The 26,203-nt window shown below is 46.0% G+C and overlaps 1 pseudogene; it reads right to left on the bottom strand.

Moving 5' to 3' along the window:
- The window catches only part of LOC136548485 (U-box domain-containing protein 33-like), a 41,666-nt pseudogene that overhangs the window by 14,018 nt on the left and 1,445 nt on the right, over nucleotides 1-26,203 (bottom strand).

Below are 26,203 nucleotides of genomic sequence, written 5' to 3'. Positions count from 1 at the left end.
CCCCTGAACCCCTCTGCAATAGTATCCTCCATCTTTGATAGAATGAGATCCCAAATGTCAAACACAGTCTGCTGCATCAGAGAGTTCAGTAGCCATAGTTGTATGAGAGTCAAGCCCTTGCGATATCCCATCCTCGAAAGCAGTGTCCTTCTCATAATAGCATTAAGCACTCTAGCAGTAGGAGTGAGATCATTGGGTGTCTTGCTCAACCCCTCGCCGAAAGGCTCTATGAAGCAATGGCGGACCAGATCTGTAGGGGGCACATGACCACCATGAGGGCATCTGGGAGGCGCTATCTGTCCATAGCAAACCTCATGTAGCCAGATGGGCTGCTCCTGAAGTCTGAGTATCTCTCTGACCCTAGAGCTCATCAGCCTGTAATCTCTGCCTCTGAAAGCAAAGTGAATGAATCTATGTTGCGGGTCAATCCAGAGTGTAGCATAGAACTGACAGACCCAAGATGGAACATATAAGCCTATCCATCCAAGTAAATCTATTAGCCCTGGCAGGTAAGCTAGGTAAGGGCGAATATGCTATCTAGCTGCTGCTACAATGGACTCAATATTGCACACCCTCTGAGATCTAATACTGCCCCACTGTTAAGATATGCATTATAAAAATCTTCCTACAGTGGTGTGTAGAAGCCTTCTGAAGCTCGGTCATCCCTCTCTGGCAGGGAACCACTGCTCAAAGTCCACAAATCTAAGTTGTTGCACCTATTTGGCCATGGCAGCCCTCAAATCTAGATGAGTCACTAGAGGCGAACCCTGTAGTCTAGGCAGTGGACGAGAACCCCTCCGCTATGTCTCTACCCTCAGGTGTGACTGGAGCATGGGTATGACCAGAGTAGGCAAAGCTATGGCTAAGGTGCCTGCTCTGTCTCCTCGGCATGCTCTCCCTCTAGAAGTCTAACTCTCATCAATAGCCACACTGCCATCCTCCAACTATGACAGTCCCAACTGGACCACCATGACGGTGCTCAACCTACTCAAGTGCAGCCCTCATAGATGGAGAAAGCTGATATGCAATAACAACACCACTCTGAGTGCCTCCTCTCTCTGCGCGCTATGCGACCTCTACAACTACGGCTACTCTCGCTGTATCTACATCAGGGTACTTGCGCTTCTTTGTCGCTAGCTTCTTCGTTGCCTTGCCTTTTGCATCAGTAGGCTAGCAAGGTGGGGGCCTCGGATCCTCATCACCAGGACCTCCTCCAACATTCTTGACACGAGCCATCTGATGGATCTAAAAAGAATAACTGCCGCTGACAAAGATCAACTGCCAACTGTCACTTCTGAGGCTTGGCCTCGTTCCATACTCGCGAGCTTAGCCCCGAGTTGACTGTCAACTACCACTGAGACCTCAAAACACCTGACTTGCTGCATGTTAGAATACATTGGATTTATAAATAATTATAACATATCTAGAGATACGAAACCCTAAAACGCAAGCAATAGATACGAAATTGGAAACGAGGGCTTGCTACCTGACGAACCGGCGAACCGATGAGAAGAGGAATGAATCGGGGAACCATCGGATCAGGCTAGGATTGGGATTTTGGCGAGGCAGTGAGCACTAGATTGGCGAAGGTAGGCACAAGAGAAGGCTCTAGTGGCACTGTTGAGCTGTGAGCGACTGGTGCTATGGCGTGGCTCTGGTGAAGGCACGACGGCTGGCGCTAAAGCAGAGCACGGGCACGACGGTAGCGCTGGCGTAGGACATGGCGGCAGCATTGGTGCAGGGCACAGTGACGGCGCTGGTGTAGGGCATGGCGATGCGAAGAAGGAATGGGCATGGATGGCATGGGCTAGAGCGGCTGTGCTTGGGCATGGCGGCGAGGGTGTGGGAGCAGGGAGGCATGACTTGGGAGCTGGGCGGCACGGCAAGCTAGGCGGCATGGCGAGTTTGCTGAGTCGAATGACTAGGGCATAGTGGCGATGTCGGTGCAGGTGCGGGATGAAGATTAGGTCAAACGGCATCGCGGATTGGGTTATAAGAAGTCCCCCAATGAGACAGAAAAGGAAACAGAGAAGAAGTCCTGAACCCGCATGATTTCAACTGACTAGACGCTCCAGTGGCAACGACCAGACGCTGCCACCTAGAGTCTGGTCTATTCCAAAGAGGTCCAAAACACCTAGAATCATCACCGGACGTGTCCAGGTGAACCCCGACCATACGCTATCGGAGGCCGGTCCACACTGCCTCCATCGTCTTCACTCGATCGGATGCTGAACCACCATCTAATCAGACGCTGAATAGCAGAGTCCGATCACTCCAACGCAGCAGGTTCACCTCCTGTGAATTGACATACGCTAGACTTCAGAGTCCGGTGCAGCGTCTGGTCACTCTTTTTCCAGCAAATCTTCAAAGTTCTTCATGCTGCCTGTTCCCAATCAAGTCCCTAACATGAATAAGACCCAAATAAACACTAATTGGGACTGTTATGAGAGACCTCTCTCAAACCCTCATATTTTTCAAAATATTTTGCCTTAGGCTATAATTCTTTTTAAGAAAATAGGCAAGAAGAGGGCAATTGAAGATAAATGACAAAGCAACATTCATGCATATGCAATGCAATACTTGAAAGTAAATCTAGTTGCTTGTCAAGTTTGATCTAAGGTTAAGCTTCTTCACACGCTTTACGGTGGTTATCTTAACCATATTAGACTAAGCCCTAAGTGCATTCCCATAAAGTAAACATGTTGTATATTACAATGTAATGCAAGGGACAACACAAGCTCATTTTTTTAGTGAAGTTACTAAAATCAAGCACATTGAGCTCATTCTGTCTAACGGTTTAGTGAAGATATCCGCCAATTGATCCTCGGTCCTTACTCCTTCTAGTGAAATATCATTCTTTGCAACATGATCTCTAAGAAAGTGATGATAGATATCTATGTGCTTGGTGCGAGAGTGTTGAACTAGATTATTTGCAAGTTTTACCGCACTTTCATTGTCGCAAAAAAAGAGGTACTTTTTCTAGAACTACACCATAGTCTAGCAAAATTTGTTTCATATAAAGAATTTGTGCACAACAAGCACCCACGGCAATGTATTTCACTTTGGCGGTGGACAGAGCCACACTATTTTATTTCTTAGAGGACCAAGACACAAGTGATCTACCAAGCAAATGGCACCCTCCGGATGTGCTTTTTCTATCAACTTTACAACCGGCATAATCCGAATTGGAATAGCCAACTAATTCAAATATAGCTCCTTTGGGATACCAAAGGCCAATGCTTGGTGTGTGCTTAAGATACTGAAGGATTCTTTTAATGGCAATCAAATGAGTTTCCTTAGGATTAGCTTGAAAATCTAGCACACATACACACACTAAATATGATGTTCAGGCCTAGATGCGGTTAAATATAACAAGCTATCAATCATAGAGCTGGTAGAGAGTTTGATCAACCGTGTTACCTCCCTCATCTAGGTCGAGATGTCCATTAGTTGGCATTGGTGTCTTGATTGGCTTACATTCATCCATCTTGAATCTCTTGAGAAGATCATTTGTATATTTCTCTTTAGAGATAAAAATTCCTTCTCTCATTTGCTTGACTTGAAAACCAAGAAAGAATGTAAGCTCTCCAATCATTGACATCTCAAACTCCTTCGACATCAATTCACCAAATTCTTTGCAAGAATCTTCATTTGATGATCCAAAGATGATATCATCAACATACACTTGGCAAATGAAGATATAGTCCATCAAGCTTCTTGGTGAATAGTGTGGTGTCGACCTTCTCAATGATGAAGCCCTTCTCAATGAGGAAGTCTCGAAGGCACTCATACCAAGCTCTTGGGGCTTGCTTAAGCCCATATAATGCCTTGGACAACCTATAAACATGATTACGGGTATCTAGGATCTTCAAACCCTAGGTGGTTGATCAACATAGACTAGTTCATTAATAAAGCCATTTAAAAATGCACTTTTCACATCCATTTGATATAGTTTCATGTCATGATGTGATGCATATGCAAGGAGGATACGAATGGCTTCTAGTCTTGCAACCGGTGCAAAGGTCTCTCCAAAATCCAAACCTTCAACTTGAGAGAACCCCTTTGCAACTAGTCTTGCCTTGTTCCTCACAACAACACCTTGAGCATCTTGCTTGTTGTGGAACACCCACTTTGTTCTAATGACTCTTGTACCTTTTGGTTGCTCTTCAAGAGTCCAAACTTCATTGCGGATGAAGTTGTTCAACTCTTCATGCATAGCATTTATCCAATCTAGATCTTGAAGAGCTTCTTCTACCTTGGTAGGCTCAAAACAAGAGACAAAAGAGTGATGTTCAATGAATGAAGCAAGCTTTTGAGAACTAGTCATTACTCCCTTTGATGGACTCCCTATGATGAGATCTTGTGGATGAGCTTGTAGTAGAGGATGAATTTCTTCTATCAACCACTTGAGGGGGGGGGTTGTGGAGCATCAACATCATGTGCTTGTGTCACCATTTGCTCATGGGAGACATGAGTGTCTTCATTTTCTACTCTCCCATCTTTTTCACCATCTTGTGGCACACTTGATGAAGAAGGTGGATTGATCACTTGTACATCATCTTCATCATCATTAGGCTTGATGTCTCCAACCAGAATATTCTTCATGGCCTCCCTCAATGGTTCATCACCTATATCATCAAGATTCTCATGTGCTCCTTGGGAAGCCATTAGATTCATCAAATTCCACATCATATGTTTCTTCAACCAAGCCGGTGGCATGATTAAATACTCTATATGCTTTGGACTTTGATGAGTAACCAACAAGAAAACCAATATCACAACATCTTTGAAACTTCCCTAGGTGTTGTTGCTTCTTGTAGATGTAGCATTTGCAACCAAACACCCTAAAGAAGGAGACTGTCTGGCTTCTTCCCATTGAGCAACTCATAAGGTGTCTTGCCAAGAAACTTTTGAAGGAATAGGTGGTTGGATGCATAGCATACGGTGTTGATAGCTTCCACCCATAGAGCTTCAGGAAGTGTTGTACTCATCAAGCATTGTTCTTGCAAGAGTGATCAATGTCCAGGTTCTTCCTCTCAACTACACCATTTTGTTGAGGAGTATATGTTGCGGAGACCTCATGTTTGATCCCAACTTCATCACAATAGGCTTCTATGTTTGTGTTGTCAAATTCTTTGCTGTTGTCACTTCTAATCTTCTTGAGCTTCACTTCAAATTCATTTTGTGCTCTCTTGGCAAACTTTTTGAAGCATGATGCAACTTCAGATTTGTCATGAAGGAAGAATACCCATTGTGTATCTTGAATAGTCATCAACAATCACAAAATAATAAAGATTTCCTCCCAAACTCTTGTATGTTGTTGGTCCAAATAAGTCCATGTGAAAGAGTTCTAGCACTCTTGTGGTTGATATGAAAGCTTTTGTTGGATAAGTATTTGCAACTTGCTTGCTGGCTTGACATGCACTACAAAGCTTGTCCTTCTCAAACTTCACATCCTTCAACCCTCTCACCAAATCATTCTTCATTAGCTTCTTGAGTGAGCTCATCCCAACATGAGCAAGTCTTCTATGCCATAGCCACCCAAGTGTTGTTTTCGTGAATAGGCAAGTCTTCAAATTAGCATCTTCAGAGGTGAAGTCCACTAGATATAGGTTGTTGTAACTAAATCCTTTGAATATCACTTGATCATCATCCTTCTTAGATACAACAACTTCCTTCTTAGTAAACAAGCATTAGGAAGTCAAGATCACACAATTGTCCAACGGATAGCAAGTTGAAACTCAATGAAGCAACATATAGCACATTTGAGATAGAATGATCATTTGAATATTGCCACTTTGCCCAATCCTTTAACCTTGCCCTTTGAATTATCTCCAAATGTGATTCTTTCTTGTCCATCTACTTCTTCATCTAGTGAGGTGAACATACAAGGATCACCGATCATATAGTTGTGTGCAACCACTATCAATAACCCAATGACTTCCACCGGTCTTGTAGTTCACCTACATACAAGAGATCAAGCTTTAGGAACCCAAACTTATTGAGGGCCCTTCACCTTCTCAACAAGTGACTTTGCTACTCAAATTTTCTTAGGCCTATTCTTGTTGGGAGGCTCCTAAGAACATGACTTTCATCTTCCCACTAGAATCCTTTCTAAGCATGTAATGAGCATTGAAAGCAAAAGGTCTAGCATGCTTGAGCAAGGGTTGTGGTGGTGGAGTTTGGCACTCATGGGCAAAGTGGCATTGTTGTCTACACTCAAAACATCTCTCTGGCTTTGGCTTTGATTTGTGTTGTTGTTGAGCTTGAGCCTTCTTCTCTTGGTTTGCCAAGTACCCAATGCCACTTCTATCCATTTTCATGACTGGTGTTCATTAGTAGCTCACTTTGAAGATGCTTGTCTCTTGTGAACTTGCTCAATCCAATCTTGAGATGCTCTTTCTCCAATTTGAGCTTCTTGTTCTCTTCCTTGAGTGCATCATTATTTTTCTCTTCCTTGAGCTTCTTGTTCTCTTCTTTCAACTTCTCATTCTCAAGAATCAAATCACCATCATGATCAAGAGTTTCTAGCACTATGGTGTTGGTGGTTTTGAGCTCTTCAAGATCTTTCTTTAGCTTTTCATTGTCATTCTTGAGCTTGAACATACTCATCATAACTATCGGTCTCAACCACTTGCTTGCCCTTGCTACTAGAACTTTGCTCAGTGCTCTCAATGATCAAATCATCACATGATGTGGCTATATCAATCTTAACAACATTGTTAGTAGCATCATGTGGCTCATTAGGATAAATATTCTTGAGCAATGACAAGATTATCATGATTAATATTAAGAGTAGTATATTCTTCTTTTAGCATGTTGTGGCTAGTGATGAGCTCATTGTGTATCCTCTCAAGTTTATCATGTTTTTCTTTAAGCTCTTTCTTAGAAGATTTGAGCTCCTTGAGTTTGGATGATATAGCATCATTTGCCTCTCTAAGCTCAACACTAGCCTTTTTGGCTACTATCACATTTAGCTAAAAGAGAATCATTCTTAGCTTCTAGTTTTTCATTCTTAGCTCTACTCTTTCTAATGATCTTAGTGTATTGATTTAGCAATTTAACAAGATCATCATAAGAAGGTGATTCATATTCATCATCATCACTATCACTATCATCATTGCTAGCATGTTCATCACCACTACTGTCATCATTTGATACCTTGTGATCACCCTTGGCCATAAGGAATAGGTGTGTAGAGGATGATGGTGGTGGTGGTAGTGAAGATGATGAAGAGTCAATAACAATGGTGGCCACCTTCTCATTGTCACTATCATCATCGGATGAGCCACTAGATGAATCAATATTCATGAGCCAATCACCGACGATGTATGCCTTTCCACTTTTCTTCTTCTTGTGGAAGTCCTTCTTGCCATCTCTCTTCTTGTATGGCTTGTTTTTCTTCTTCTCATCTTCTTCTTCAATGCTTCAGTCATCTTTCTTGCCCTTGTTCTTATTCTTGAACTTGTCTTTCTTAGGCTTGGTGCATTGGTGTTCTAGATGACCAAGTTCTCCATAATTGTAGCAATCCATCTTAGAGATTAGCTTCCTTATAGAGCTAGTGAAGAACTTCTTCTTGTCATCAAACTTGATCCTACTCTTGTTGAGCTTCTTTAGCATCTTGGCGGTTCTTCTCACCATGAGAGCAAGACTAGCATCATCGACTTCATCATCACTTGAGCTCTCATACTCAAGCCTTGCTTTGCCCTTCTCTTGGCTAGCTTTGAATGCTAAGTCCTTGTCTTTCTTCTTGTTAGAGGATGAGCCATCTTATGGAGTGATATGCATGTACATCTCATGAGCATTGATCTTTCCCCAGTTTTGTGTTGGTGTAGCGGTGGAAAGATCACCTTGATGAAGTATAGGTCACAATATGCCCATATTTGTCAATAGGGAGGACACTCAAGATCTTTCTTACAACATTGGATGGTTGCATTTGAGCAAGTCCAAGCCCATTGACTTCCTCTACAAGAACATTCAAGTGTGAGTACATTTCATTAGCACTCTCTTTAGGAAGCATCTCAAATGAATTTAGCTTTTTCATGACAAGATGATAGTGTTCCTTCATGCTCGCTTTTAGTTCCCTCATGGAGCGCACAAATGTTCGACCATAGTGCATGGGCGTCCTTGTGGATCCTCACCCTGGTTAAACACATCTTTACAAAGACCCCTAAAGATGGTGTTTCGAGCCTTTGCATTCCATTTCTCGTAATTCACCTCATCGCCTTGTAGGTGTGTAGCATCCCGAGGTTTTGGGAAGCCTTGTGAGGTGACTCTAAGTAGTTCCAACATCTAGAGCTTTTAAATAAGCCTCCATGTGGATTTTCCTAATATGGAAAATCATCCCCCTCAAAGATAGGAGGAGGACCATCCCTGTGAGACATCTTTCTCTAGGCGGTTAAGCCTAAATACGTGAGCACAAGTCTCTAATACCAATTGAAAGGATCAAGATGCCCAAGAGGGGGGGTGAATTGGGCTACTTTTAAAATTCTTTGCAATAATTAAGTCCTATGGTTAGCCCAATTAACCCCTTGTGCCTAGAAAGTGTTTCTATTGATCTACCGCACAAAAGTTTAGCAACCTATGTTTCAATCCTACTCTAGCATGGCAATTCTATGAATGTAAATGACAAGAATTGAATTGCTCAAAGTAAATGCTTAAAGTAAAGAGAGAATGAGGAACATGGTGATGTTTTGCTAAGGTATCGGAGAGTCACCACTCCCCACTAGTCCTCATTGGAGCACCCGCGCAAGGGTGTAGCTCCCCCTTGATTCGTGCAAGGATCAAGTGCTCTCTACGGGTTGATTCTTCGACACTTCATCATGGTGAATCACCCACAACCGCCCACAACTTGAGTTGGGTCATCCACAAGCTCCACTGGATGATCACCAAGCTCCCAATCACCACCAAGCCATCTAGGTGATGGTGATCACCAAGAGTAACAAGCACGAACTCTCACTTGACCACAACAAGCCTAATGAGAAGGGTGGATACACACTTTGCTACTCTTGCTTTCACTAATGAGGGCTCTCTTTAGGATTCTCAAATCTCAATCACCTCACTAGGACCTTGCTCTTCTTAGCACTCTCAAAGGTGTTTTTTCAGCTATAGGAATGAGCAAAAGTACCCCCTCACATGAATGGAGGAAGTATTTATAACCTTGGTTGAAAAACAAACCGTTATGTGCCTCTGTAGGGTGATTCGGATGCTCCAGTCATGTTGACCGGATGCTCCGGTACAGTTCTCTTCGAACTCCAGTGTTTAAGTTGTGACTAGAACGCGTCTGGTCAGCACTGACCGGACGCATCCAGGTCATGATTTTCCCTCTCTGGAACCTTACTGGAATCGATCGAACGCTAGCACCCAGTGTCCAGTCACTCACCTCTTAGTGTTCGGTCGCATCTAGATGATTTCACCTTGCTCAAATGAACTGACCAGACTCTACGCAAGCGTTCGGTCACTCCGAAACCAGCAGTCTGGTCAGCATTTGACCCTCCATTCACTTCCAACTCTCGATCATACATGAATAAAGTTTGCTCTAATGGATCTAAGGGCTTTTTAGGAGCTACCTAGTGCTAGATTTAGCAAGTGTGCACCACACCTAACTCACTAGACTCACCTAGGTCAAGCTACCCATCCATACCCCCCTTAATAGTATGGCCAAAGGAAAAACAAAGTCCTAAACTACTCTAAGTGTCTCCTCAACACCAAACAACACTTAGAACTAGTCCATCCTTAACCTTGTCATCCATCCTTTGAAAACCAAAATGATTTCCATCGTAGGGGCATGACCACCATGATAGCCCAATCAATCTCCATTACCATGACCTAACTTAATTGCCTCTACAAAACACATGTTACTCACAGTAATCACATATTGTCATTAATCACCGAAAGCCAACTAGGGCCTAGATGCTTTCAAGTTGAATGGGTCTAATGGACATTATCTGTAATCTATGGACAGGTGTCAACACTTTTGTATCTTAAAAACAGATTCATAATTTCATTTCGTTTAAAAGATTTCGTAATTTCATTTCGTTTAATCGAACTTGCTTTCTTCCCTTTTTGCATTCGAAAAAGGGGCTCATGTAATTCGACCCTTTAGTTCATTAAGACCATAGGGCCCAAGGTGTGTAAGAGGGAAACTTCGATTATGCTGGTGAGCAAAGTTACCGTAGCCGTCGAGGCGAGGGTTTTTTGTAGTCTGACCAGGCACGCTTGGTTATTCGTTCCCACAAACCTTGCCACTAACCTTAACATGAGAAAGAGGTCCTGACGCAGTGACTGTTTCAAAAAAAGGGTGTTTGATACCTTTATCAGCCCTCGAGTGAGATCCAACCCCTTATGGTTGCTGGGGTCAAATGTTACTGAAGACCGAAGAGAGGATAGCGAAACTACTCTTGTATTCGCACGTACCCCTTCCTTAGGATTTTAGCTATCGTTCTGTGACCGTGCTGTTCGGTCTCCTTGTAAGTCCAACTTTCCTCGAGCCCTTGTGCATAGCAGAGGTTTGGTCAAGGGTTGGCTCATTTTTGTGATCATCGCCCCGTTCGTGGTTTCTGCAACCGGAGGGTTTGAGTTAGCATCACTTGCCTTGATGGCTCGACTGACGCGCTCGGTGAGCTCGCTAGGGGGTAATGTTCGGATGGAATCTGGTTCCATCACCTGGGATGGGATCAGCAAAGCCCTCAAGGGCATTCCGTTGCTCCTTAACCCACCTTCCAACAAATTCCCCCTCAATGGGGATTCTATGGGCTCGGCTAGAGGCTAGGATCGAAGGAGAAGGTTGAGACAGCCTTGTCGGCTTCTAAGCAGGACGAGCACAAGCCACTGAGGCTCATTTGCTTTTTCCCTTGGCTCTGTTTGACGCAAGGCGACCTTGGCCCTTCGCGGGTAGCCTTCGAACCTCGGCCTATTGATTTAGGATTGGGTGGCTTGAGCCCCTGAGCCCCTTGGGGTCTGATAGGGGTTGGTCATGTTTCATGCGTCACCCCATCCTCAATTTCCACAACCGGAGGGGCTGAGCTAACGACACTTGCCTCGACAGCTCGAGTGTCATGCGCAATGAGCTCGCTAACGGGCGTGTTCGAGTGGGATCTAGGTCCAGTCATCTGCTGACGGGGTCGGTAGAGCCCTCATGTGGCATTCTGCTATTTCTTAACCCACCCCTCGGTAGATGCCCGAGCCATTCGATAGGCTCGGGTGGCCTGTTGGCCTCTCCTTGATGGAGATTCTATGGGTTTGGCTCGAGGTTAGAATTGAACGAGAAAGGTCAAGATGTCCCTCTCCACTTTTGAGCGAGGTTAGGCAAGGCCGCCTAGGGCTCATCTTAGTTTTCCCCCTGGCTCTGTTTGACACGAGGTGGCCTCGAGCCCTTCGTGGGTCAGGCCTTGGAACCTTAGTATGTCGTCATTCATATCAAATGAGACAAGTACCACTTTGTGATGTAACACAAAGCATTGCTGATGCTACAATCGCATGTGCAATGTTTGGATGTATGGGATGATTGAATGAATGAGCATAAAGAAATAATGGGGGTCGGATAACATTACATTGACGGCACGAGTGATGGGTTCTGGGAGCTCTTACAGGATATGTCCGTGTGGGGTTTGGGTCCAACGTTCATGATGGGGCCGGTGTAACCTGCACAAGCATCCTAGTTTTCTGTTTTTGTCTCTCAGGCAGTGATCCGAGCCGTTCGATCGGCTTGGGCGACCTGACAGCTTCTTCTTGATGGAATTTCTGCAAGTAGGCCCCTCTGAACCCTTCTCGAGAAGGTGGATGCTAAAGCTTGGAGTGTGGGGACAAAGACTTCGATTATGCTAGTGAACAAAAACCCCAAAGCCACCGGGGCGTATGGTTCTGGCGGTTCACCTAGTTTTACTCAAAGTTAATGCCCGCACACTGCGCCTCCAATTTTTAAACGTAAGGAGGCACCGAGTAAAGAAAAATGTCTAGCGAGTAGACTCTCTTGCCAGCCCTCGAGCGATGTCTGATCCCCTACCATTGCTGGGGTTGGTGGCTTGGTGATGAATTTAATATGTAATGTAAGCAAGTAACGGTGCTTATCTCTCGGTGGTGGTTTTGAGCTGTTCGATCGACCCATTTCTCGGCAGTGGCCAAGCCATCTGGTCGACTTGTGTTTCCTATTGAGACAAGATTTTCCTGTGGGAGTAGAGGATGAGAGTATCCCGCATGAGAATTTAGTTGGGCAGATAAGCCAGGCGATGAACTTGTGCGAAAATGGACAAGTTCTTCGTTATAGCAAACAACTTTTTTTGCTCTTCTCCCTCTTTTTGCAAAGGGGTTCAGTGCATTCTGACCATTCCCGTAGTTACGGTCATAAAAGCTTTGAGTGAGGGTGAGCTAGCTTTGATCACGGCTAGTGACCAAAGACGTCATAGCCGCTGGGGCGTAGGTGCCTCATAGTCTAGTCTAGTTTTACTCAGAGCTTGTTCCCAAACTTCTAGCTCTTAGGATTTATCATGAGAAAGGAGGGTAGGCACAGAGAATGTTCGTAGGATAAATGTACTCATATCAGCCCCTGAGTGAGGCCCGACCCCTAGCACTTGCTAGGGTCAGATGTCACAAAAGATTGGGGATTTCAATGACAAAACTGATAAGGAGAAAGTATGTGTTTATTTAGGGGTAAAAGCGATGTAGCTGCTCGATGTTCCAGGCAATGGTGAAGACCTCATCGTCGATGGTTTTCAGCTTGTAGGCGACTGGCCAGAGTACTTCCACGATGATGTATGGCCCCTCCTAGGGCAGGGAGAGCTTGTGGCGGTCCTTGTTGCTCTGCATGAGGCAGAGGACCTGGTCTCCCATGTTGAAGGCTCAGCCCTGCACTCATCGGTTGTGGTACCATTGCAATGCCTGTTGGTACTTGGCTGAGCGGAGGAGGGCGACATCGCATGCTTTGTCCAGCTAGTCCATGGCATCTTCGTGGGATGCCTTGGCTCCCTATTCATCGTATGCCCTAATCCTTGGTGCTCCATAGTCGAGGTCGGTTGGGAGGACAGCCTTAGAACCATAGACCATGAAGAAGGACGTGTAGCCAGTGGCTCGATTGGGGGTTGTCCTTAGGCTCCAGAGTACCATAGGGAGCTCGGCGACCCACCGTGTGCCAAACTTGTTCAACCAGTTGAATATCCTAGGCTTGAAGCCCTATAGGACCATGCCATTTGTGCGCTCGACCTGCCCAATTGGGGGTGTGCGACGACAGCTCAATCGACCCGGATGTGGTATTCATCACAGAATCGAAGGAACTTTTTTCTGGTGAACTGCGTACTGTTGTCCGTGATGATAGAGTTCGAAACTCTATAGCAGTGGATGATGTCGAGGAAGAACAGCATGGCTTGCTCGGACTTGATCGCAGAGATCGGCCGAGCTTCTATCCACTTTATAAACTTGTCTATGATGACAAGCAAGTGGGTGTAGCCCCTAGGCACCTTTTTTAGAGGTCCAACCAAATCAATCCCCTAGACCACGAACGGCCATGTGATGGGGATCATCTAGAGTGCTTGGGCTGGGAGGTGAGTCTACTGAGCATAGTACTAGCACCCTTCGTAGGTGCGCACGATCTGCTTAGCATCGGCTACTGCAGTGGGCCAATAGAAACCCTGTCGGAACTAGTTTCTGACTAGGGTTCTAGGTGCGGCATGGTGACCGTAGATCCCACCATGGATATCGCTCAGCAAATCCTTCCCCTATTCGATGGGGATGCAGCGCTGCAGGATCCTGGTGTGGTTTCACTTGTAGAGTTTGCCCTCCATAAGAACAAAGGACTTGGCATGACGTGTGAGCCATCAAACTTCCATCTTGTCCATCGGTAGCATGTCACGGAGGAGGTAGTCAAGGTAGAGTACCCTCCAGTCGACCAGAGGTTCGAGCTCTGTCACTGGGTCTTCTTCGAGCTCCATGACTTTGGGGCCAAACAGAGCCGACGATTGGTCATTAGCCTGTTCTGACCCCTCATAACAAACCAAACCCTTGTGTTGGTCATTGGTGAAGACACCCGTTGGCATTGGCTCTTGGCCGGATGCCACCTTCGCAAGCGCATCAGCTGCCTCATTGAGGCACCTCGGGATGTGATTTAGCTCGAGGCCGTCGAACTTGTCTTCTAGTCATCGGACTTCTTAGCAGTATGCAGCCATCTTGGCATCGTGGTAGCTTGACTCCTTCATGACTTGATCGATGACTAGCTAGGAGTCTCCCCGAACGTCGAGACGTTGGATGCCCAACTCGATGGCAATGCATAGGCCATTGATGAACACCTCATATTCGGCCACATTGTTTGAGGAGGGGATATAGAGATGAACCATGTACCTCAAGCGTACCCTAAGGGGTGACACAAAGACTAGCCTTATGCTAGCCCCCTTCTTCATCAGTGATCCATTGAAGTACATCGTCCAGTACTCTTGATCGATGACCACCGGTGGCATTTGGACCTTGGTCCATTTTGTGATGAAATCAGCTAACACCTAGGGACTTGATGGCCATCCGAGGGGCATATGTAATGCCTTGATCCATCAGCTCGAGCACCCTATTTCGTAGTTCTCCCCATGGCATCCTGACTTTGGATGACCTCATCGAGGCGGAAGGATGTCACAACCGTTACTAGGTGTGATTCAAAGTAGTGGCATAGCTTCCTCTTTGTGATGAGGACGGTGTACAAAAGCTTTTGGATTTGGGGGTAGCGGATCCTTGAGTCAGATAGTACCTTGCTAATGAAGTACATAGGGCGATGTACTTTGAGGGTGTGCCCCTCTTCTTCCCATTCTATTACTAGGGCGGTGCTGACCACTTGCGTGGTGGCCGCTATGTAGAGCAGAAGGGATTCTTCCTTAGTGGGAGGAACTAGGATCAGGGCCTTTGTTAGGAGCTACTTAACCATGTCAAGTGCTTCCTGGGCCTTGGATGTCCATTCAAAGTGATCTTCTTTCTTTAGGAGTCGATAAAGGGGGAGACCTTGTTTGTCGAGGCATGAGATGATACAGCTGAGCATGGCAAGGCACCCCATAACCCGTTGTACCTCCTTTATGTTCTAAATCGGGCCCATCCTCATGATGGCCGAGATTTTCTCTGGGTTGGCTTCGATGCCACGCTCAGAGACGATGAAACCAAGTAGCATGCCCCTCGGGACCCCAAAAATGCACTTCTCAGGATTGAGTTTGATGCCGTTTGCTTAGAGTTTTGCAAAGGTCTGTGCAAGATTGGCAACAAGATGGTCAGCCCATTTGGACTTGACCACGATGTCGTCAACATAAGCCTCAACGGTCCGCCCAATGAGGCCCCCAAAACATTTGAGCATACAACTCTTGTATGTAGCCCCAGCGTTCTTCAGACTGAACGACATTGAGATGTAGTAGAACTATCCGAAGGGGGTGATGTGAGATGTCGTGAGATGGTCGGAATCTTTCATCGTGATTTGATGGTACCCGGAGTACGCATCATGGAAGCAGAGGGTTTCGCACCCTGAGGTAGAGTCAACTATTTGGTCTATGCGCGGCAAAGGAAATGAATCCTTTGGGCATGCTTTGTTGAGACCCGTATAGTCAAGGTGTGCTCGGTGACTTCCCTTGGGATGCTTGGCATGTCCGAGGGTTTTCACATGAAGATGTCTCTGTTGGCACGGAGGAAGCCGATGAGCGCGCTTTCCTATTCGGAGGAGAGCGTGGTACCAATGCGTAATGTTTTTCCCTCGGTGCTCCTGAGGTCTATGAGGGTTTCTTTGGAGCCCTCTGTAGGCTCGAAAGACCCAGTAGACTTCTTAGGGTTGGGCACTTCTTCAGTGACCTCCATCTTGATGGCGGCGAGCTCTCCGGAGGCGATGATTGTTGCAGTATGATCGCAGCACTCGACCTCGCACTCATAGGAGCACTGGAAGGAGGTGCCGATGGTGATGACCCCTGTCGGGGCCTGGTATCTTTAGCTTGAGGTAGGTATAGTTGGGGACTGCCATGAACTTTGTGTAGCATGAATGTCCATGGATGGCGTGGTAGGTTCCGGGGAACCCGACCACCTTGAAGGTGAGGGTCTCTGTCCTATAATTGGATAGATCCTCGAAGGTAATGGGCAGATCAATATGCCCAAGTGGCATGGCCTGCTTTTCGGGTAGGATGCCATGGAAATGTGCTCCGGTTGGGTGGACACATGTCCGGTTGATGCCCATTTCATCGAGCGTCTTGGCATACATGATGTTGAGGTTGCTGCCTCCATCCATCAGTATTTTGGGGAGCTGTTTTGTGTCCGACGATTAGGTCGACCATGAGTGGATATCTCCCTAGATGCGGGACACTCTCTAGGTGGTTGGTCCTGATCGAAGGTTATGGTGGACTCTGACCATCGGAGGAAGGCAGGTGTGGCCGGTTCGATCGTATAGACCTCGCGGCGTGTGACCTTCTGACAGTGTTTGGATTCGTATGATGCCGATCCTACGAAGATCATGAGGCAACCGTCTAGTGTCGAAAAGCCACCATCCTCCTCCTCAACATCGTCTATGGTGGGGTCAGGGTCCTTCCCATGCTTGCCTTTGTTGGAGCCCTTGGACAAGAACCACTGCATGAGGCTGTAGTCCTTGTACAGATGTTTGACTAGAAGGCATGGTTCGGGCATGGCCCCTCAAGTAATTTTTTGAAATGGTTCGGGGTGCCCTCCACGGGCTTCCGACCATGAGTGAGTCCTCACGTTGTTGCTTCTTGTTCTTCTTTTTGGCAGAACGATTGGATGTGCCTTCGCTAGCGTCCTCGTCCCACCTCGCCTTGCCATCGAGGTGATCGAAGATTGCTCCGACCATTTCTTCACCCGAGGCATGGCTGGTGGCGATGTCTAGGAGTTCCTTAGTGGTTCGTGGGCCCTTGTGTCCTAGCTTATGAACTAGAGATTCATAGGTGGTCCTAGATAGGAAGGCTCCTATAACATTGACGTCGGCGAACATTAGGAACCTCATTGCACTACTGGGAGAAGCGCCTGATGTACCCATGGAAGGGTCTCACTAGGTCTTCTATCGGCAGTTCTTAAGGTCCTATGGGTTTCTAGAGCGCTTGTATGTGCCCTAGAAGTTCCCCACAAAGATCTCCTTTAGATCCGCCCAACTCTAGATTGCGTTGGACGGCAGGTGTTCCAACCACGCTCGTGCCAAATTGGCTAAGAACAGTGGAAGCTTCTGGATAATGAAGTCATCATTATCCGCACCACCGGCTTGGCAGGCAAGCCGATAGTCTTCTAGACATAGTCTAGGGTTTGTTTCCCTAGAGTACTTTGGGATATTGGTCGGTGGTCGGTAACTTGGCGGGAAAGCAGCGTTGAGGATGTGATAGCTGAAGGCCTGAGGGCTCGGTAGGCTAGGGCTCGGGCTTCAGTCCTCGCCAGCTGTCATAGCGTCTACCGTGACAAGGATGATACCCACGATGGGCTCCTTCTCTTGGGTCATCGTAGGTACTGTCTACGGGCACCGAGGGTGTCGCGTGCGTCTCAGTTGCAGCCGAGACGCTGGTGCACCTGGGATCATAGTGAGCTGCCTACCATCTTGCGGCGCCTGGGGAACCGATGTGTCCCTATTAGGGATGCTCCAGGGTGTATGATGGCTAGCATCGAGCTCGTGTCAGTTGAGACAATGAGCTCTCAGCCTATTACACCACCGCACGCTCGAGTAGCGTGCGGATCTCATGGTGGGCTCGACGATCCTTGGGCGTCGTGTCCTCTAGGAAGGCCATGGAGTAGGACCACTGTAGTGGTGATATTCTAGGCTTGCCTAGGCAAAGCGAGGGAGGGCTTCACCATTGGTGATGATCCTCTGGTTTACATCACGGGCCATGGCACGTGCGCGCCTACCGTCTCTGTGGCGTTCAATCTCCCGATCGAGCTCCGCGCATTCCTGCTCAAGCTAGAATCGCGCTTCCTCGATCTCCTGGTGTTGGGCGTTCAACTGCTCCACCCTCATGCGAGGTGGGGCTACTGTCTCCCCCTCAGCCTCTTCAGCTGAGGTTGTTCGTCAGGGGTAGCCTCCTCCTCGGAGACGCTTTCGACATGTCCCTTGGAGGGTACCTATCATGAAGCATTCCCAGGAGGGGTGATGGCTCCCCCTGCTAGAGTTAGAGCCAGAGGGCAACCCTGGCTCCTCTGTGAGGAGGTCGTGGAGAGATTCCGTGATGTGTTCGATCACCCCCACGAACTCATTGTTTGTGGGGAATGGGATCATGCGTTGTGCCACAAGGTGGCTAACGGTCGTCGTGGCGTTGCGGAGACCAAACTGGAAGCACTATCGAGGTGCTCCAGTGTGGGGTGTTTCAGGAGAGGGTGAGGCGGCACGGGTCCTCCCTGAACAGGTTAGAGGCTGATAGAGGGGAGAGGTTGGATGGCAGGCGTGAGCCAACGCCAACTCTTCTCCCACCATGACGATGAAGTCCAAGTCACCGAAGCGCACGTGTGCACCCGGGACCCAGCTGATTCTGTGGCCTGATGATAATGTCAGAATGCACAAAGGTCCCCTACCTGGTGTGCCAACTGTCGGTGTTTCGAGTAAACACCAACAAGTAAATTTGTATTATTGCGCAGTTAGGCTCGGAATGGTGTGCTAAAAAGACAAAAGGTTTATACTGGTTCGGGCAGAATGTCCCTACGTCTAGTTCGTGGTTGCTGCTCGTGTTATTTGCACTGAAAGGTTCCTAGTAGGGGGTACTAATGGGCGAGAGAGGGACAGGTCCCAAGTCTCTGATGGAAAGGTCGAAACGGGTGCTGAGAGCTTGGATGCTGCTCAGCTATGTAGTGTGGTGTGTGTGGAATTGATCCGTCCACTTAGTGGGGTGCTCTGCCTTCCCTTTTATAGACTAAGGGGGAGCAGAGATTACAGATGGGAGAAAGAAAAAAAAACCAGAGGCAAAGAAGGTCCTTCGAAGATGTCGGGTCTTCCTTTTCCTCTAAGCGAGCCCCTGCTGACATGGCAGACGGTGCCGGGGATAACGTGTTCGCTGATCCTGATAGGGTCGTGCTCTGGCTTCGTTTAGCAAGTGGTCACGTCCCATCTCGTCCCGACAGGCGGCGCGACGCACCAGGGTGCCGAACCACGGCCCTATGGGGAGCAAACGACATAGAGGTCCCACGTTCATTACTGTAGATGACATGAGTTTCCTCCTGGACTGTAGCGGTTGTCGTATGTTTCTGTCAGGATTCGTGTCCTGAGGGCAAATATCGGTGCCCATAACATTGTAAGACAAATATCGGCGTCCACAACACTGTTTGGGTTCTGATATGCCTAGAAGGGCTTAAAGCCCCCGTCTGGTCATATCCTGACGGTACTTTCCTGCAGGCGTGCAGGGTATGGTCCTTGGTACTAGCGGTTGACTTGAGTGCCCCGCCTTATCTGTATGTGTAGTTATGAAGGAATAGCGCACAGACGTTGGGCGAGGCGGAGTTTGCCCCCAGGTCGTCGGGCGAGGCGGAGCCTGCCTTCAGACGTCGGGCGAAGCGGAGCCAGCCCTCGGACGTCGGGCGAGGCAGAGCCTGCCCCCAGACGCCGGGCGAGACGGAGCCAGCCCTCGGACGTCGGGCGAGGTGGAGCCAGCCCCAGACGTCGGTCGAGGCGGAGTCTGCCCTAGAAGTCGGGCGAGGCGGAGTCTGCCCCTGGACGTCGGGTGAGGCAGAGCCAACCCCGGACGTCGGGCGAGGCGGAGTCTGCCCCAGACGTCGGGCGAGGTGGAGTCTGCCCCCAGACGTCGGGCGAGGCGAAGTCTGCCCCCAGCCGTCAGGCGAGGTGGAGTCTGCCCACAGACACTTGGGTGAGGCGGAGCCAGCCCCCCGAGGCGGAGTCTACCCTCAGACGTCGGGCGAGGCGGAGTCAACCTGTTCGGAAAGCATCAACGTTTGATGGTTATTAGCTCTTTCTCTTTGGGTACCCCAGTATTCGATCCCCTACAGGTACTTTCCTCTTCCTGTTCATGGAAATCAATGGTCAACGACATAAATAACAGAGCTGACCTCTAATTTAGACAGGGTGATGGTAACTATAAAATCATATTTTGCTTATACAAAGTTCAATCACACCTTGTGATTGCCATGTACCTTGTAACAAGTATGCAAGAAACAGAAGCGACTTTGTTTTAGCAAGTATCTTTCTGTTGGCTATCAATCCTGTTGCCTTTCTTGTACTTATTAACATGGAAAGCAACAGATGTGGCGATGAACAAATTGAACATAGTGCTTTCACAACTCAGACTTTTAGATAAAAGGAAAATAATCCAGCCTCTATATCCACGCATGAATGTATATAGCCCAACTTTCACAACTCAGATGATGCTCTGATATTCCACTAAACGAAAGATGGTGTATTAATATCTATATAATAATCTATGCAGTTTAGGATAAACTCATGTATGATTTATGATAAAAGCTCATCATAGCACTAGAATAGCTGTATGTCTGCATACGTTGAGAAGGAAGACATTCCCATGACAAGCTTTGTGATGGGATGCTGATTAATGAGCTCTACAATGCCATCTGCGACATTGTTCTTCTCAATGATCAATGTTTCAGCTTGGACCTGTAAAAGTTAATGTTTTAGTGGGATGGCAATGGCATATAAATAGAAAAAAAAAAGCACTGCCTAGTTTGTAGTTTATGAGGAACGGCATTTTTTTTTTTTGGAAATCCTGCCTTAGCAATTTCCTTATTACTAGTTGAGGTTTTTTTTTTGTGAACAAGTTGAGGGTTTTCCCATGATGTACTCTGATTTTTTTCTCACGAAGTTCAACTAGACCTGACACATAGATGCATGGTAAGTTGACCAGAGCGCAGAGATACAATACAAATAAAGAAATGCTGGGAAGTAGTTGAACTTTACAGATGGCTCAAGGAAATTAAATAATTGACTGACCTTGAGATACGACCTGCAGTGGTTCACGTAGGTGTTGAGAAGTGTGTCCATCTCTCTTGTTCAATCTGCCTGTATGCTTTGAGTTTCTTTTCTTCTAGGTCTTGTTTAGACTGGGGTTAGGAATCAATATTTGGCACTGTAGCATTTTTATTTATATTTAATAATTACTATCTAATTATAGCCTAACTAGGCTCAAAAAATTCGTCTCGTAATTTATAATTAAACTGTGTAATTAGTTATTTTTTTATCTATATTTAATACTTATATCTATATCAAAGATTTAATGTGATGAAGAGAGAGTAAAAAATTTACGATCTAAACCAGGCCTAGCTGGCTTGCAAGAACCTTGCAACCTAGTCCTACACACACAGAAATTAACGTAGAAAAACATAGATCGGTGTTAACTCCATTTATGATTACAATTTTTTTGCGTGCGTGAAGCGACAGGGCAATAGGAAAGATTACTTATTTTGCAGGCGTGGCGACTCCGTTACCTCAGCTATAGCTAGGCTAGTCTATGGAAAAGAGACAAGGGCCACAAACTAAACAAACAAGACCTTTTTAGACTGAGGTTAGAAATCAGTATTTAGCACTGTAGCACTTTCGTTTATATTTGACAATTATTGTCCAATCATGGCCTAGCTAGGCTCAAAAGATTCGTCTCGTAATTTATAATCAAACTATGTAATTAGTTATTTTTTTATCTATATTTAATACTCCATGCATGTGTCTAAAGATTTAATGTAATAGAGAGAGTGTTGCAATATAAAGTTGATGGCCTGTTATTTACCGTTCATGATCCTGTCGGCAGGTTGGTGGACATGGAGCAGGACGGGCTTGAGATAGCCGCCGACGAGCCCGAGGCTCTGAGCGGCGCTGAGATTGGACTTGCCATCCTTGAGGTCCTTTCGGACGGCCTCATAGAGCTTCCTGCTGCCTCCATCGTCGTCGGCCACCACCACCGCAGCCTCCTCGTCGATGTCTCTCAGTAAGTAAAAAACGGTTTATAGTAATGGGTTAAATTTTTTTTTAGGGGTGGCTGGTGATAAAGCCACCCCTATAATGGCGTGCTTAGGAGCTCAGAGATCAGCCACCCCTAAAAATAAAACAGCAGGAGCGACTGTTACAAATGAGTCGGATTTGTAGAGACGGCTCACTCACCAGCTGCCCCCGGTATTGCTATTTGTAGGGGCAGCTGATGATTGAGCCGCCCCTACAAATGCCCACGCCGATTTGTAGGGGCGGCTCCATCACCAGCCGCCCGTATAAATCACCCACATATAAAGCAAACTGCAGCAACTTCTTTCTCCTCGGGTCACTAACTCCAACCCGTGAAAGAAAGGTGGGGAGGCTTTGGACACCTTTCAAAAATTGTTCTACTAAGAGTAAATGTTTTGGTCTCAAATCCTTTGGTGGAGAGGTTGTAGACGGTAAGAAAATACTATTCCACACTTTTTTTGAAGTTTTAATGGTTGGTTAGTGAGTAATTAGAGTTTTGCTTTTCTCACTTTTCTCACTTTTCTATGGTGCTTAAGCTACTTATGAAGCAAATTAGACCCAAGTTTTGAATGTACTAGGGTAAATTAAGGAGGGAAACAAGATCATACCCTTATTTGGTCCATGTTTCTTGATTTTAGTGAACAATTAGTTAGTTTTATGCATATTTCATGTGCATGTACATCTAGATCGAGGGTTTGGTTTTTTTTATTAATTTTGGTTTTGTAAATTTGTGTTTGATGAAATTAGACTAGGATTTGCATGAAAGATATTGGGTAAAATATAATTGTTGCTAATTGTTGTCTTTGAAATTATTTATTGTAATCAACAAATATGTATTTTAATTATTTATGGATAAATGGGTCATTAATTAATTTTCTTCTACCATGGTGTGTTTGTATGCTTTATGTAATTATATTTGATTTATATTCATATATATCTGAAGTATATACAATTATTCTCAAGTAATTATTAATTTGATTTATTTTTATATATATCTGAATAAGTAGTCCTTTATATTTGTTTTGTTGTTGTTGTAAAAGATGGAGTACATGAACTCTTTGATGTACGGTTCGTTAAGGTTCAAGGTAGGTTTCCGTGAAGAGGTGGATAAATGTATTAAGGCCACAAAGAAGCATGCAACGACATTGACAGAGAATAAGGATACAATTATTTGTCCCTGTAAAGATTGCAAGAACTGTATGGCATGGACAGATGTGACTATCATCAGATCCTATTTGATTATGCGAGGATTTGTTGAGGACTACACAGTGTGGATTCATCATGGTGAAACAGTTATTATTAACGACGAGGATGAGGAGGAATAGGATGATGAAACCATAAAATCCCTGTCCCAATATTCAGCAGAGCTTGATGCACGAATGGATTCAGAGTTTGGCAATGAACAAGGTGGTGATGCTGGTGGTTGGGATGGTAACGACGAAGGTAGTGTCAATAATGGTGGTGGAGCACGTGTCGGGGATGAAGATGATTTAGAGGACATGATTTAAGCCCTTGGACCAAAGATTTTACTAAATAGCCCGAAAGGTCTAGAAAATTTGAAAAGGGTGATAAAACATCGAAGGAGACTGTGTATGGTGTTGAAAAGGGTTGTTCGACACATTGGACATCGCTACGTTTTGTGCTTGAGCTACTCATCCTGAAGGCTAAGAATGGCTGGTCAGACTGTAGTTTCAATGATCTATTGCATCTCCTGTCATGGGTGCTGCCACAACCAAACTCAGTTCCCGCCAATACATACCAAGTGAAGAAGGTCATAAGTCCATTGACAATTGGGGTTAAAAAATCCATGCATGCTTCAACCACTGTATACTTTTTCATGGCGAAACATTCAAGTCACTAGATAAATGTCCCCAGTGTGGGGCCAGCCGGTACAAGAACAATGACCTTTACAGTGGGGACGAACCCTCCACGGGGAAAAAGAGGAATAAGAAGGGTACAAAAAAGGTGGTACAAGAATCTCAACCCCCAGAGGACACTCCATTAGGCAACGATGCAAAGCAGAGAAGAATTCCTGCCCTGGTAATGTGGTACCTGCCAGTGACCGACCGCTTGAGATGTATGTTGCTAAACCCTAAAGAAGCCGCACTCATGACATGGTGGGATGATGAGCGCAAGGTGGATGGTGATAAGATTGCACACCCAGCTGATTGTAGTCAGTGGCAAAGGTTTGATGAGAAGCACAAAGAATTCAGCGATGACCCAAGGAATGTATGGTTTGGCTTGAGCACCGATGGAATGAATCCCTTCAATGAGAGGATGAGCAACCACAGCACATGGCCAGTGATCTTGACCATGTACAACATCCCAACATGGTTGTGTCAGAAGATAAAGTACATTCTCCTCACTATTCTTATTTCTGGCGCTAAACAACCAGGCATTGATATAGACGTGTTTCTCGAGCCCTTGATGCAAGAAATGGAGAGGCTATGGAGGCATGGGGGGCAGATGTACGATATGTTCCAAAAGGAGAACTTCATATGTAGAGCAATAATATTTGTTACTACCAATGATTACCCCACGCTGTTTGCTTTGTCTGGACAGATCAAAGGGAAGACGGGATGCTTGGTTTGCTTAGATGGTACTACATGGGTGTACTTGGATGTATCTAAGAAGATAGTTTACCTAAGGAACCGACGCTTCTTAAAGACAAGTCACAAGTACCGCAGCAAATTATTCTTTAGATTTTATGACAACGCCCCGGAGATTGAACCCCCTCCAGAGAGACGTCATAACGAAGAACATGTGTATAGAATGGTGAAAAACATATGAGTCGTCTATGGAAAGAAGAATCCAGATGGGACGAACAGAGATAGAAGCACACCTCCTATCGAAGGCGGTTTCAAGAAATAATCGATCTTCTTTCAATATCTGCCTTATTGGCCAGACTTGGAGGTCCCCCATGCCATTGATGCTATGCATGTATAGAAGAATGTCTTTGAGAGTCTCATTGCTACCTTGATGGACACAGGCAAGTCAAAGGATGGTCTGAAAGCACGGAAAGACATGGTGCAGCTAAACGTGATGCCATAGCTTCACCCGGTACCTGAGGCTAATGGAAAATACACTCTACCCACGGTGTGCTTCAACCTAACACCAGACGAGAAGAGAGCTATATGCACTTTCCTGAGGGGGATCAAAGTCCCGACTAGGTTTTCAGCAAATGTGAAGAAGCTAGTGTCGATGAAGGACTTGTCAATAACACACTATAAGGCTCACGATTGCCATGTGATGCTGACAGTGTTTCTACCTATTGCAATCAGGGCTATAAAGCTAGAGTTCTTGAAAATGGCCATTACCTACATGTGCTACTTCTTTTCGAAGATCTCACAGAAGACAATTGGAAAGGAAGAGCTGAGTGACCTACATGAATTTGTGGTGGAGACACAAAACCAACTGGAGATGTGTTTACCTCCTGCTTTTTTTGATATAATGCCACATCTCATGATTCACATGGTTCATCAGATATAGGCATTTGGCCCTTGCTACTTGCATGAAATGTGGTCCTATGAGCGGTTCATGTCGGTTTTAAGTCAATACATGCATAATCGAGCATACCCAGAGGGCTCCATGATAGAGGGTTACAGTATTAAAGAAGTCGTCGAGTGCTGTCAAGAGTACCTAAAAGTATAGAAAGGGATTGGTAAACCTGATTCTTGTCACAAGGGTAGGCTGGCTGGGAAGGGCACCAGTGGTAGAAAAGTGTTCATCGACCATGATTACAAAGAGGTGAGTCGGGCGCATTACAGTGTCTTGCAGAGTACACAACTGATGCAACCGTATATTGATGAACACTTAGCTATCATTATGGCGGAGAGAAATGGCCATTCGGAGGATTGGGTCATGAAACAGCACAAGCAACGACTAACGACATGGTTGAAGAACCAAAACATACCACCTGGAGAAACCATAGACTCTATTACCATCAGTAGGTTGGCGGAGGGGCCATCAAAATAAGTGACATCTTGGAATGCTTATGATATCAATGGGTATACGTACTATACCCACGCAAAGGATAGTAAATATGTGAACCAAAACAGCAGCGTTCGAATAGAGGCTCTCGATGGATTAGGGCGAAAGATCCAATACTTTGGCATCATTGAAGAGATATGGGAACTTGACTATAGAAGGGATATAACGGTGGCCCTGTTTCGATGCCGCTGGATCAAACAACACCAACTGAACCAGATCAGATTGAGAGTCTTGGACCTCGAGAATCTAGGCTACTAAGATGACCCTTGGGTGCTCGCTTCATGTGTCACACAAGTTTTTTATATGTCTGACCCACAAAGTAACCTCCCCCCAAAGAAGAAG

Source organism: Miscanthus floridulus, chromosome 4, assembly GCF_019320115.1.
Source record: "Miscanthus floridulus cultivar M001 chromosome 4, ASM1932011v1, whole genome shotgun sequence".
Taxonomy (NCBI): Eukaryota; Viridiplantae; Streptophyta; class Magnoliopsida; order Poales; family Poaceae; genus Miscanthus; species Miscanthus floridulus.
The sequence above is the reverse complement of the archived record's forward strand: the minus strand, read 5'-3'. Positions and strand labels throughout refer to the sequence as shown.